This window comes from Rousettus aegyptiacus, unplaced genomic scaffold (genome assembly GCF_014176215.1).
Source record: "Rousettus aegyptiacus isolate mRouAeg1 unplaced genomic scaffold, mRouAeg1.p scaffold_m13_p_14, whole genome shotgun sequence".
Classification (NCBI taxonomy): Eukaryota; Metazoa; Chordata; class Mammalia; order Chiroptera; family Pteropodidae; genus Rousettus; species Rousettus aegyptiacus.
The window spans coordinates 36,699,231-36,711,720 of record NW_023416289.1 but is presented as its reverse complement, the minus strand read 5'-3'; the positions used below and the strand labels follow the sequence as shown (position 1 = coordinate 36,711,720).

At 43.9% G+C, this 12,490-nt stretch overlaps 1 pseudogene; it reads right to left on the bottom strand.

Moving 5' to 3' along the window:
• Positions 1-4,579: 4,579 nt before the first annotated feature.
• Positions 4,580-4,697, bottom strand: LOC118611708 (annotated as a pseudogene).
• Between the last annotated feature and the right edge of the window lie 7,793 nt (positions 4,698-12,490).

Genomic DNA, 12,490 nt, shown 5'->3' with positions numbered 1-12,490 from the left:
TTAAATGTAATCAGATTTAAGTTATAATTTCAGCCATGTGAATGAATATGTAGTGTGCCATATGTTGATAGAGGACTTTGGATATAAATTTTCTGACAATTATAGTGAAATCTTTTAATTATTCCACATTATATAGCACCATCATATAGAGAGGTGTTTTTAAATTTTTTAGTTTTGGGTTTTTTACATAATAAAATGTAATACACAATTGTTACAAAAGGTGAAACAGGAAATTATCAAAATTTTCATTGTGGTTCTATGTGGAATCAAATATTTTATTCACTTAATGATTTGTTTACTGATTCATTTTATTAAAGTACATTTGACATACAATATAACATTAGTATCAGTTGTAGAAAATAACAATTATTTATGTTATTGATATCATATCTTACAAAGTGATGACCACATCAAGTTAAAATTCATCTGTCACCCCTATCTTCCCCTTTTTTTTTTCCACTTGGTGGACATGGCACATACCTGACCTCACCACTGTAGACTTCAGGCCGGTTAAGCTCTGCCCCATCCACACCCCTACACCTAATTCATTTTTTTCTTTATAGTGAACTTGCCCGCAAAGTCTCCCATGCCTCAAGGGCTGACTTAACAGATTACTGGGAGGGAGTTGGCCTGCTAGTAGGAAACTCTGACATAGGGGCAGGTGGTCTACAATGGTTTAGACTTGGGTTCCCTACAAACATGCATTGTGTGTGGGCAAGGGGGCTGTCCCCTTTTTTGGCTGTGTCCTACTTTCCCAGATAAGCTGCTTTCTGTACTGGACCCTGGTCCTGAAGTGAGGCAGAGAACTTCATTGCTAATCCTGGTCTCACAGTAGAAAAGGAAATTTGTGTTAGGCTGTTTATTCTTGTCACTATGCAGTTAGCATTGGAGACAGAGGCTTATGGGAAGGGTCAGGACAAAGTAGGCAGCTCTAATATCTAGTAAAAATTCAGTTTTTTTCTTTGTGCCATGTCGAGGGTGACCTGAGGTTCTACTTTTGTGATCCTGGTGGATTTTTCCTAGGACTGGAGCTTATAAGTGCTTGCTCCTCCATTGTTGGAGAAGAGAGCAACCCCTTCATGAGAGGCTTGCTATGTGGGGAGAGGGCTTATGAGGTCTACCCCTGCCCAGCTTCCCAGAGCTGGATGGACACTTGCCCTTCTAGTGCCCTTCCTTTTGCAGTTGGCACATTAATTATGTCTCAGCCCCGACGATGCCACTTGTGGCCAACCAAGATTGAGGCCTTCCAGGCCTGCAAGGTTTTTACTGCCTAAGGTCCCCTCAAGATGGCCCCTGTATTATGGCAGCTAAAATTGGCGCCCTTTCGTACATTGGTTTCTTCTCTGCCCAGTCCCAGTTATTGGACACCAGAAAGACCTCTGGCACCAAGGCCGTCTGCAGGGTGTGATGTACTTACAGTTTTGAGACGGACTCGTGGCTTTTGCACTGCAGTCCCTGATAAGTTATTTTGGCATTGGTCAGCTACTTATGTTCTTGACTCTTCATTAATGTAATTATGATATGGGGAAGCGTTACATTTAAACCTAGTACTCAGAACTGACAGAATTCAGCTGCCTCTCAAAACTGACTGACTCCTTTTTGATGTTTGGCCGTGGCTACTGCGTTAGTGTCCACTTTACAAATCATTGATTGGCTCCCTACTTGTATTGCGACTGTACCTAGTTGGATTGTCCTTTGGCCCAATCTTCTTTGATGACTGGCTCAGGTTGATGTTTTAAATTCTCTGGCCCTTTTGGACTTACAGTTTCCCTGCGATGAGGGCACTTGATCTTCCACTGGCAGATCTCTCTACAGAAGACACATTGGTTACAGCGTAATTTCCTTTTGGTTTCTTTCTGACATGTGGAAACAGCAGTCTGTTGCACTAGACCTGGGTTCCCTAATGCGGCTGCCAACAGGGACACCTGCTGCTTTCTCCATTTGTCAGTTACCTCCTGGTGTATCTCTGCTGTTTTTCACACATTTGTTGACTTCCTAGCCCCAGTCTTTACCTCTAATTTAGACTTTTTGTTATATTTTCCCTGTAGTGGGGATCTCATGAGCTTTCTAACAAAAGGGATAGGAATCATTCTAACCCAGCCATCTTGTTTCCAGGCACTCCACCAAAAGCTTGTTCTTCAGGCTTTTCTCTTATTAAGTTGAACTTGAATGAGATGAGAGACATGGTGTTGGGCCAAGGCTCCCGGGTGGTAGGAGGCAGCAAAGGCACTGATGGTAGAGGCCTGTCTGGCAATTGATAGTAAAGTGGCCTCACAGGGACTGACGGAGATATAGGATGTATGGCAGTCAGAAGATAGAATATTCCTTAGGACCCCTGGGTGAATTAATTTTGTTGGTGTCTCCTTTTCCTTTCGCCTAGGCAGGTGGGCCACAAATGCCCTATTCTGTCCTTTCCTATTTGTGCCGAACTGGACCCACGTGGGTCTGCAGACATGTGTCTATGTACAGAACTTGGCCTAGATATCCTGGAGTCCCTGTCACTACCCAATATACTACTCTCACTGTGAGGAGGTCTAAGGTCCCTTCTGAGGGCCAGTCTATCCCTAAGGCGGACCATTTGAAGTCAGAACAAAAAGTTTTTCCAAGGTCAGCATGACCCTATACTCCTCAAAGAAACCTTTCTTAAAATTTTCCAACATACAATCTAAAACAGTTGGCTTAGTGGAACTCCCCCCATATTTGCAGGGAGCTTCCTTTGAGAAGTAGGCACAGAGGCTGGTGTTAATATAGTCTCTAAAGTCTTAGAAACCTAGTTAAAGCAACGCAAAATGCTAAAATTGTTTCAAAGAAATACAGAATCCTAGTTTTCTTCCCAGAAAATGTTTCCAAACATCTGCATCAGACCAATAGTCTAAACAACATTAAACACAATTTCAGTTTTTTGTTTTATTGTGTTTTTTTTTTTTTTTTTGCATCAGCTTACTCTCTCTATTTAAATTTCCAACCTTGTTTTATTACATAAAATTTTTCTCTGAATCTTCACAAACCTTCTCCTATACCTTCCCCTCACAAGATTTTCTCTCAGGATTTTCCTTCACAGACCTTCTACTACATCCGCAAACTTTCTTTCACACTTTCTTTATTCCTTCAGTTTGCCTCTTTTTATCAATTCAGTAATAACCACCTCTAAAGTAAATACTTTTATTGAAATTCTTTAACATATCTTCAAGGACCTTTGCCTTACTCTGACCTGACCCCATGTTTCCAATACTGTGTCGACACCACAAAGACAAAGGGTAGGGTGTCCCTTTTCAGAGATCATTCAGACACCTACCTGGCCATGTCTCTCTTGAGACTTTCAGCACATTTTGGCTAAGGTGTACCTGTATAAACCCCGGGCCTGGTTGTTCCGTGGAGGGACGAATCACCTTTATGCCTTATGATGTTGCTGTGGAACCACAGGTTGGAGCCCTCTCAGACCCCATAGTTCTTCACTATGGAGTCCCAGACTGGAAACTCAGAGACAGGTCTCTGAGAACCACACAGATGCACACATGCTCTCAGAGGTTAAAACATTCCCTTCCTGGTGGTCCCTGCCTGAGGGGCGCTTGCCCTTGAGAGGTGATCAGTCTCCCCTTCTATCAAAAGGTGGGTCTGTCTGGGTCTGTGGGGCCCTGGCCTTACCATGTCTGATGTGGATCCACCGAATCTCCTAATTCTCGCCGCTCAGAGTCCAGGGGAAACAACAGAGTGGGGTCAACCAAGCACAGTTGGGCCCAAGACCACCCAACTGGGGTGGCATGTACGTTCTAGTTCCTCAGTTGCCTCAGCCAACCAGCATCTAAGCATTGTGCCCAAACCAGTGACTTCAAAGGCCCAGCGCTATTGGGTTTCCCGATCAGGAAACCAAAATGTTGTGGATTTTGGTCCATGTACCCGGAAGAACCAAGCAGCACTCAGCGAAGTAAGAATCAAAGGAGGTTTATTTATGCTGGCAGGCTAAGAGAAGTCAGTCTCTGGAGTCTGAGCCCTGAACAAAAGCAGACAGGTAGATTTATACATTGATTACTTCTGCATACTTGGCAGTCTTTTGTTCCGCATGCGTGGGAAAAGTAGTGTTCCAGGGAGAGAAGGTTGTTAAAATTCCTCTGGACAGGGTAGCCATCTTAAATTTCTTTACATTTCCCATATCAATATGATGTTCTATCTTGAGCGTGGTCAAATCTGGAAGGGTATTAATAAGAGAAAAGAGGCATCTGAAAAATGAAAAGAAAAGGGCTTGCAGAAATGACAGATTCAGCCGGTTAAAGGCCATTCCTGACTGCCCTCTCCCCTCCAGTGCTCTCCAGCTAACATGTTTTCCCATAGCTACCTCCCCCACCTCAAGGACTCTTCAGCTCACATCTGTTGATTCACAGCTTGTAATCCAATTCATGTTCTTCCTTATCTCTGTAGCTGTATAAGAATAATAAGACTGTGTAAAACTGCTTGTTATGTTACAGTCGTGGCTCAGCCTTTGTTAATTTATTTATATATTTTTTAGGTGAGGCAACCTTTGGTTGACCTCACAGATTGCAAGGACCTTGTCAGCGTACAATCCCTTATTTTTTATTTTTAACATCTACAGCACCTGGTCTTTCTAGGTGGTCTCCCATCTATTACTAACCAGGCTCGACCCTGCTTAGCTTCCAAGATCAGATGGGATCGGGCTTGTTCAGGGTGGCATGGCCTTAGATGGGGCTCAGCCTTTGGATAGGAATCCACTGAGCCGATGCCGGCATCAGTAAGTGCTAATTTCTGCTTATAGCCTTGGTGTTCCGGCTTTCTGTTCAAGAGTCCTTTAACAGTGCTAATAATGTGAAGGTCAGTGTTCTGTTCTACAAGGCAAAATGACCTATTAATACATAAGACCAGTGGTCTGGAAATTCCTTCTCCCTTGCAGCCCCAAAGCTCCCCCTTCCATCCTGAGTCACAAAGTGCATGTAGAACCTCAGACAAAAGACTCACTCACCCCTTGCATGGACACTGCAGAGGTATAAAAGCTGTAATAATCTAACCAAGGGGAGATCGTGCTTTAGGGCTGTTTAGCCTCACACCCTCCACTGGCCTAACAAACTCTTCCTCTAACAAAGTTGTCTGAGCATCCAAATTCCTCCGTCAGGTGTTGCTTCCTGTAACAGATTTCTGGTGCATTGGCCAGAAAGTGTGGAGGAACAGCGCTTGCATTTGGCAGACTTCAAGTACCCCACTGGAGAAACCCCAACCCGCCCTGTAGATGTGCCTGCTGAGTGTGCACTAGGGGTCACCCCATGTGGACGCCTCACAACATGGAAGGGGAAGCCCCATCTGCTGGTCCCTGCAAGGATCAAACAACGGAGGAACGAGAAAACTAGGATGCATCAGAACCACGGTAAGGAAAAATTGGGCACAGGGTAGCTAGATGAGTTCCTGCCCCACATAGGGGAAGCCTGATCATTTCCCGAAGTCACCAGTACTCTACATTTGTTAGAGGATATTGTGACTTCTCAGGTGTATTGAGTGGAGGGTTGAATGTGTTTAGTTAATACCTGGCAAAAGGAAAGCCCTATCCCACTCTGGAGAGTAACTGAGCATCCTCCACAGGTTAAGAGGAGCAACTGCTTATTCTCCACAGGGCAGGTTAAGGAATGAGGGAAGATTTCTCTAAGCCAACTGTCTTAAATTGTATGTTGAAAAAGTCTAAGAAAGGCTTCTCAGAGGATTATGGGGTCATGTCGACCCCAGGAAAACTACAGGTTCAAATTACCTTTGACACACATGGCCAAACCCCTCTGTGAAGCCACAAAGGGGGGAGAATGGGAGCCCCTACTCTGGGAATCTACACAACAGAAGGCTTTAAAAGAAAAGGAAAAAAAAATCAAACCAGCAATCACTAATGCCCCCAGAGAGAACTCCCAAACCCGTGCTGCTCTCTGCCATTCCCCTTCCACCTGAAAGGCAGCAGCCGAGCGCAGAATGGAGGAGGGCTGGCTTCTAGCCCAGAGCAAGGACCTAGTGATCAAGCTACAGAGCTAGGCAGGGAGCACGAGGGGCTGATGTGGCAGCAGGAAGGTGTCGTGTATCCTGAGGAAGGCAGCACCGTGCCACAGGGTACACACACAATCCTCTCAGGCTGAGTAACATACTTTCAAATTCAGACACAGCTAGTAGTGTGTTCACTAGTGGTCTAGGGGTTAGGATTCCTGGTTTTTGCCCAGGTTCAACTCCCAGTAAGGGAAGCACTTCCCAGCTTGTACCCCCACAGGAAAGACAGAAACCACAGCCCCACTATCAGTAAAATACAGCAGCAGCAATTCCTCGCAGCAGGGACCCACAGGGAACCCTCCTCCTTCTAAACTAACAATGGGAGGGGGATCAGAAAGTTTAGCTTGTAAATGGTTCACTAAACTACAATGCTATCTTCCAATTAGGTCTTTTTTTTTTTTTTTTGCAAGAAACTGAAAAATAGGAAGAAGTCCCCTATATACAAGCTTCTATGCTCCTTTACCAAGACCCAGACTTATTAGATGGCCCAATGACGAGAGCATCTTCCTAGAGATCTCAAAATAATCAGGAGTCTTCTCCTCCCCCTTCACCCTCAAACTCTGAGGGGGTCCAAATTCTCTGGGGACCCCATTTATTTCATCACTCTCTGAGGAAACTAGGTATGCATTCCTAGGGAAGTTATGAAAAATGATAGAGAAATATGAATATGTTCATGATCTTTGATCATGTAATATAGTTAAGAATTCTAATTATGATGGAAAGGAAAATGTTTTTGGTAACAAGGTATAAAGTATAGAGATTTGGAAGGAAATTAAAGGAAAGATGTTTGTCTTAAAGTGGTTATTTCTGAATAGTGAAAAGAGACAAACTGAAGGAATGAGGAAAGTGGTAGAAGGTTTGTGAAGAGAAATCCTCAGAGGGAATTTTATGTGATTAAGCTAAACAAGATTGGAGATTTAAATGCCAAAAGTAAGCTAATGCAAAATTAAAGTTGTGTTTTAATGTTTCTTGGACTATTCATCTGCTACTGATGTTATGGAAAAGTTTTCTGAGTAGAAAACAAGGATTCTGTGCTTAATCAAAATAATTTCTGTGTTTTATATTGCCTTAACCAGTTTTCTGAGGCTTAGAGAACGTACTAACATTAGCTCAAAGTCTGAGGGCCAGACACCCCTAGCTATAAATTTCACAACTCGATCTAAGCCCAATATTCAAAGGAAGTTCCTAAAGTTGGGGCCTAACCCCCAACCCTGCAGGCTGCCTCAGTGCCAGAGGTCTTTAAGGTGTCCAATAAATGTGACTGGGCAGAGAAGGAGCCAAAGTACAAAAAGGGTGCAAATTTTAGCTGCCATAATATAGGGACCATCTCGAGATGCCCCTAGGCAATAAAAACCTTGTAGGCCTGGAGGGCCTCCATCTTGGTTTGTTGTAGCCGCCAGCCCCCAATAGACACACGGACCACCAGAAATCAGTGAATTATAGGAAACACACCCTTTATTCAGCCAGCTGGGTCTGCCAGGGGTACACAGACCCCAAATTAAGCAGCTCCGAAATGTAGAGGTACAGGGTTTTTAAGTCCTAATCCCCTATTCTTCATCCTGTTTGAACATACAAGTCTATTTTTCTTCTTTTTACTGTCAACCCACAGATCGGTTGTGCAAGCGGGGGTGGGGGAAGAGGTACAGAAGCAGAAAGCTTATTGTTAGAGCATTATCTTCCCATGGGCAATAGCCAAACAGTAATTTTCCAGCCAGCACAGTTTGGCCATAAATGGCATTGTCAGGACTAAAGCATAATCAATGTGCAAATTGCAGAAGGAAGGACACTGGAAGAGTGAGTGTCCATCCAGCCCTGGAAAGCCGAGGAGGGGTTGACCTCATAAATTCTCATCGTACGTAGCAAGCCTCTCATGCAGGGGCTGCTCTCTCCTCCAACAACAGAGGCCCAAGCACTTGCAAGTTCAAGTCTTAGAAAAATATACCACGATCACAACAGTAGAAACTCAGGTCACCCTCGACATGGCAAAAAAGAAAAACTGAATATTTACTAGATACTAGAGCTACCTACTCTGTCCTAACTCATCCCATAGGCCTCTCTCCAATGCTAACTGCCTAACATAATTTACTTTTCCCATTGTAAGACCAGGACTGGCAATGAAGTTCTCTGCCACACATCAGGACCACATACAGTGTGGAAAGAGCCTTGTCTGGAAAACGGATGCAGCAAAAAAGGGGAGAAGCCCCCTTGCCCACCACACAGAGCACATTTGTAGGGAACCTAAGGCTAAACCATTCGTAGACAACTCGTCTCTGTGTCAGGGTTTACAACTAGCAGAGCAACTACCTCCCCAAAATCTGTTGAAAGTCAGCTCTTAAGGCAAACAGAAAGGGCCCTACCAAGTTTTGTTAAGTTCCCAGCTGCTGTCAAATTATAAGAAATCAATAGCTGGGAACATTTATCTCATTAAACTAGTTTCTTATGAGTCCTCGTAGGTTCTTCCAGAAAATAAACCAGAAAGTGCAACATATTCCTGTGAACCCATGGAAAATCTTAAGCTCTTGTTCTGGAAACTAGATAAGTCCACATGTCCCAGGAAATCAGGGAACTTTTGTGTACCCTGAATTAACAAACTGCAATTAAAAAGTAACTTCATTGTCAATTACCTCTACTATTAATTTTGACTTGTCTTTTTTATTTTTTTGTTTATACCTTCTAGGTTGCAAGGCTTCCTACCACTTCTACATGCTGGAATGACCTCATGTTGTCTGCCCTAGAATAAGCTTTCAAAGATTTTTATTCCCAGTAAGCAGGGACTCTAGCCTGATCTCAGCTTTGAAGAGGTTACAGAAGACAGACATTTGTCCCTCAACATCCTTTTAAGATTAAGGGAATGAAATCTCTGAAAAAGAAATAACATAGGGAGGAGGTAGAAAAATTGAGGTGTTGGTTGGGCTGCGTTTGGACACTACAATGTGCTGATCAACCCTGCAGCCAGGCCAGGAAGACCAACAAAACAAAGGAAGATTAGCTGAAGGAATAGCTCACTCCCTGAATATCACTTCCTGCTATGTATGTGGAGGGACTCTGATGGGGGATAAGTAGCCGTAGGAAGCTACAAACTAGTTCCCACCAAGACAATGCCAAATATAAAAGCCCCATGCACTTCTGATGATAATCAATAGATTTTAAAACACTTGTGCATTTTGGCCTGTGAACCCGGAAGAACCAAGGGGCACTCAGTGAACTAAGAATCAAAGGAAGTTTATTTACACCAGTGGCCTCAGAGGAGTCACTCTCCAGAGTCTGAGCCCCGAAAAAAGGCAGGCAGGTATATTTATACATTGATTACTTCTGCATACTTGATGGTTTTTGTTTCGTGTATGCGGGGAAGGTAGTGTTCCAGGGAGAGGAAGTTGTTAAAATTACTCCATGACAGGGTAGCCATCTTAGATTTCTTTATGTTTCCCATATCATACCCCCCTTTTGATGCCCATCTAAATTCTTTATAGAGCATCACCTTTTTGACTATTTTTCTGATCTCCCTCTTGGTTTCCCTGGACCAGTGACCGATAATGCTATTGCATTAAGGATCTTTGCTGTAGTCTTTCTCTCCACAGTACCTCCTATAATGGAGGTTTAATTGTCCAAACAATAGGCAATAGGCAAGGGAAAAGTACGCAGGTAATGAGGAGGAGGACTACAACACCAATTAAAGTTTTAAAAGCGTCCGAAAGTAGAGAACCAACCTCTAAAGAGGTTATTGGAGTCCCATCCATGCCAGGTTTGTATGGACACATGTGCCAGTCTGTCATCCATTTGACAAGATCTTCAACTGACCAGCCCTGGTCCTCTTTGCACACAACAGTTGGCAAGATTGAATTTCCCAAGTACACCTCCTTCTGCTGCTAATAGATAATCTAATGTCAACCTGTTCTGGTAGATGGCATTTCTCATCTGAGTTTCTTGATGTGCCAGGAGTGTCGGGGCTCTCCTAGTTTTATTAGCAACTGCCTACAGTTGGATAATTCGATTTAACATGTAAATGGCGGTACGGTATCCCCAAGACCTCTTTTGCCCAAGTGGCAGGCCTATAGTATTGGATTATGTGTTCTAGGGGCCATTCATTATCCTTCCAGTACCCTATTTGAAGTTCCCTTTTTGCCCGCTATAATAGAGACGGGATCTTGCCATTTGCCCAGGTCGAGGAGTGCAGTGACTATTCATAGGTGTGAACCCTATTACTGATCAGCACAGGAGTTTTGACCTGCTCTGTTTCCGACCTGGGCCAGTTCACCCCTCCTTAGGCAACCTGATGGTCCGCTGCTCCCGGGAGGTCACCATATTGATGCCAAAGTGAGTGTGGACACCCCATCAGCATAGCACACTACACCCCAGAACTCCTGGGCTCAAGCGATTCTCCTGCCTCAGCCTCCCGAGTAGCTAGGACTACAGATGTGTGCCACTGCACCTGACAAAGGCTTTTGGGACTGAGTGACAAGCAATTCCCCTGTTCTCAGAGGTTGGAGGAAGGCTTTATCATGCCAATTATACAGTTTCCTTTCCAATTTTGGGGAGGTGATTATAGGCCTTGTTTCTGCAAATCTAGTAAAGCCTATGTGGGGCCACCCAGTTTCGGACCTTGCCTGGGTGGGAATCAATTCAGTAGCTTCCCAATCTTTTCCCAGCTTTAACTATTTACAGTTCCTTCTTCTGGGAACCAGGGCTAAGTTTCCTATATGAGATCTAAAATTGCTGAATCTGGTGAGTGTGCATACCATAATCCCTAGCCCTAAGTATAGCCTTAAGCTCTGTACAAAAACATCACAGTCCTTTGACTCTTGTTGTCCTATGTTTTACTCCTGATTATAACAGCCTTTTCCTTAAATTTATTTAACACACGTGCTTTCTTGAATTCTACCAGACCATGTGATCTGTATTTTCTCCCTCCTACTCTTTTGCATATGCTTTTCCCGAGGGAGTCTACTCATCTTACCTCATTTACACACTTTCCTGTACTCAGGTCCCTGTTCAGGTGCCACTTGCTGTGCCCAGCAAGTGGTAAATCCTGCCACGTCCAGCAAGGCTCTGGAAAATATATCTGGAAGGCACTCCCATTCACGGCAGCTATAGGAAACTGAGGTAGTGGACATTCTCTGACCTCTTTTGGTAACATGGATACATATTCACAGTTCTTTGCACCAATTTCCTCCCTAAAGTCCAATTATAAGGAGTCCCACGATGAAATTCTTCAAGCTCTGCCGTGCATAGACTGACCAGCTTCCGGGGGTGGCCAGGGCAGGGCTGACGATCTCAGGTGGATTTTTTGCTGCCTCTGGTACGTGATCGGGAGTGGCTGATCAGGAAAACGTTCTTCAGTCTAAATTTCCCAGTTCTCTGGAGATGCTGTTTTCTTTATCCAGGTGTGGTGGATTCACAGACTAACACCTGTAACTTTAATGGCAGTGAGAGTTGCTAATATAACAATGTGAGAGCCTGTTTAGTTTGGCTGGAATGGCTTCTTTTTCTAAACCTATATTTCTTCTGACTAAAAAGGGTGGACCTAATTCCATCGAAGGATGGGAGCTCTTTCTAAAATTTAATTTATCTTTTAAATGAGAATTATATTACATGATCCACAGCGGCTGATAAAAAATGTTCTTCAGTCTAAGTTTCCCGGTTTTCTGAAGACACTGTTTTGTTTACCCAAGTGTAATGGATTTGTTACCGGAGAGTGGGGTCTTCACCTGGCGCGTTGTCTAGGTTCTTGATGTCTCGAACCAAGAATTGAGTAAGACACCGAAATACAGTAGAAAAGTTTATAGAAAGGAAAGTACACTTCCAGAAGTGGAAGCGGGCCTGAGCAAAAGAAGCATGGCTCAAAAGGCCTGATAACAAGACTTCAGGGTTTTTATCCTTTTTTTGCTGTGGGTGCTTACTTAGAGTGGGCTTCTTTGACTGACAACTAGGATTGACAGGACTCAGTGATTCCTCATTTTGTTTCTACACACGTTTGTTCCCAGAATTCGGTCTGTTATAATGATACTAATGAACTTCCGGGCATATGTATCATATTATAATGATGGTGTAATGAGGCTCAAGTGAGTTAAAGGTCGTTGGGGGTCTTCATTGTGCAGGTGCGAGTGACTGGCTTAAACTGGAACCTAATCCTCTGCCTATAGGTTTCTTTGTGTGAATTTAAAAATGCCTTCTGGCTTGCTTAATTGTGGGCAGATTAGGGCGGACCCCTTTTAGGATAAGATGACCTCAGTGTCTTTGCAGGCAGACCTGAAAACCCCAACTAACTTTCCTGCCTACTTCTTTTCTAAGAGCCATGAACCCCTTTACTATTTAGTATGGATGTTGAGGTACAGGAGGTCTTGTTATGGGTGCACAAACAGGAGGGCAGGCGGACAAAAGGAACAATTCTGTAACAATTGGGCATGAGCCATCTGGAGCAGCTTCACCGGTGAGTCAGACTGCACTACAGGTATCCAGGTTTCTGGGT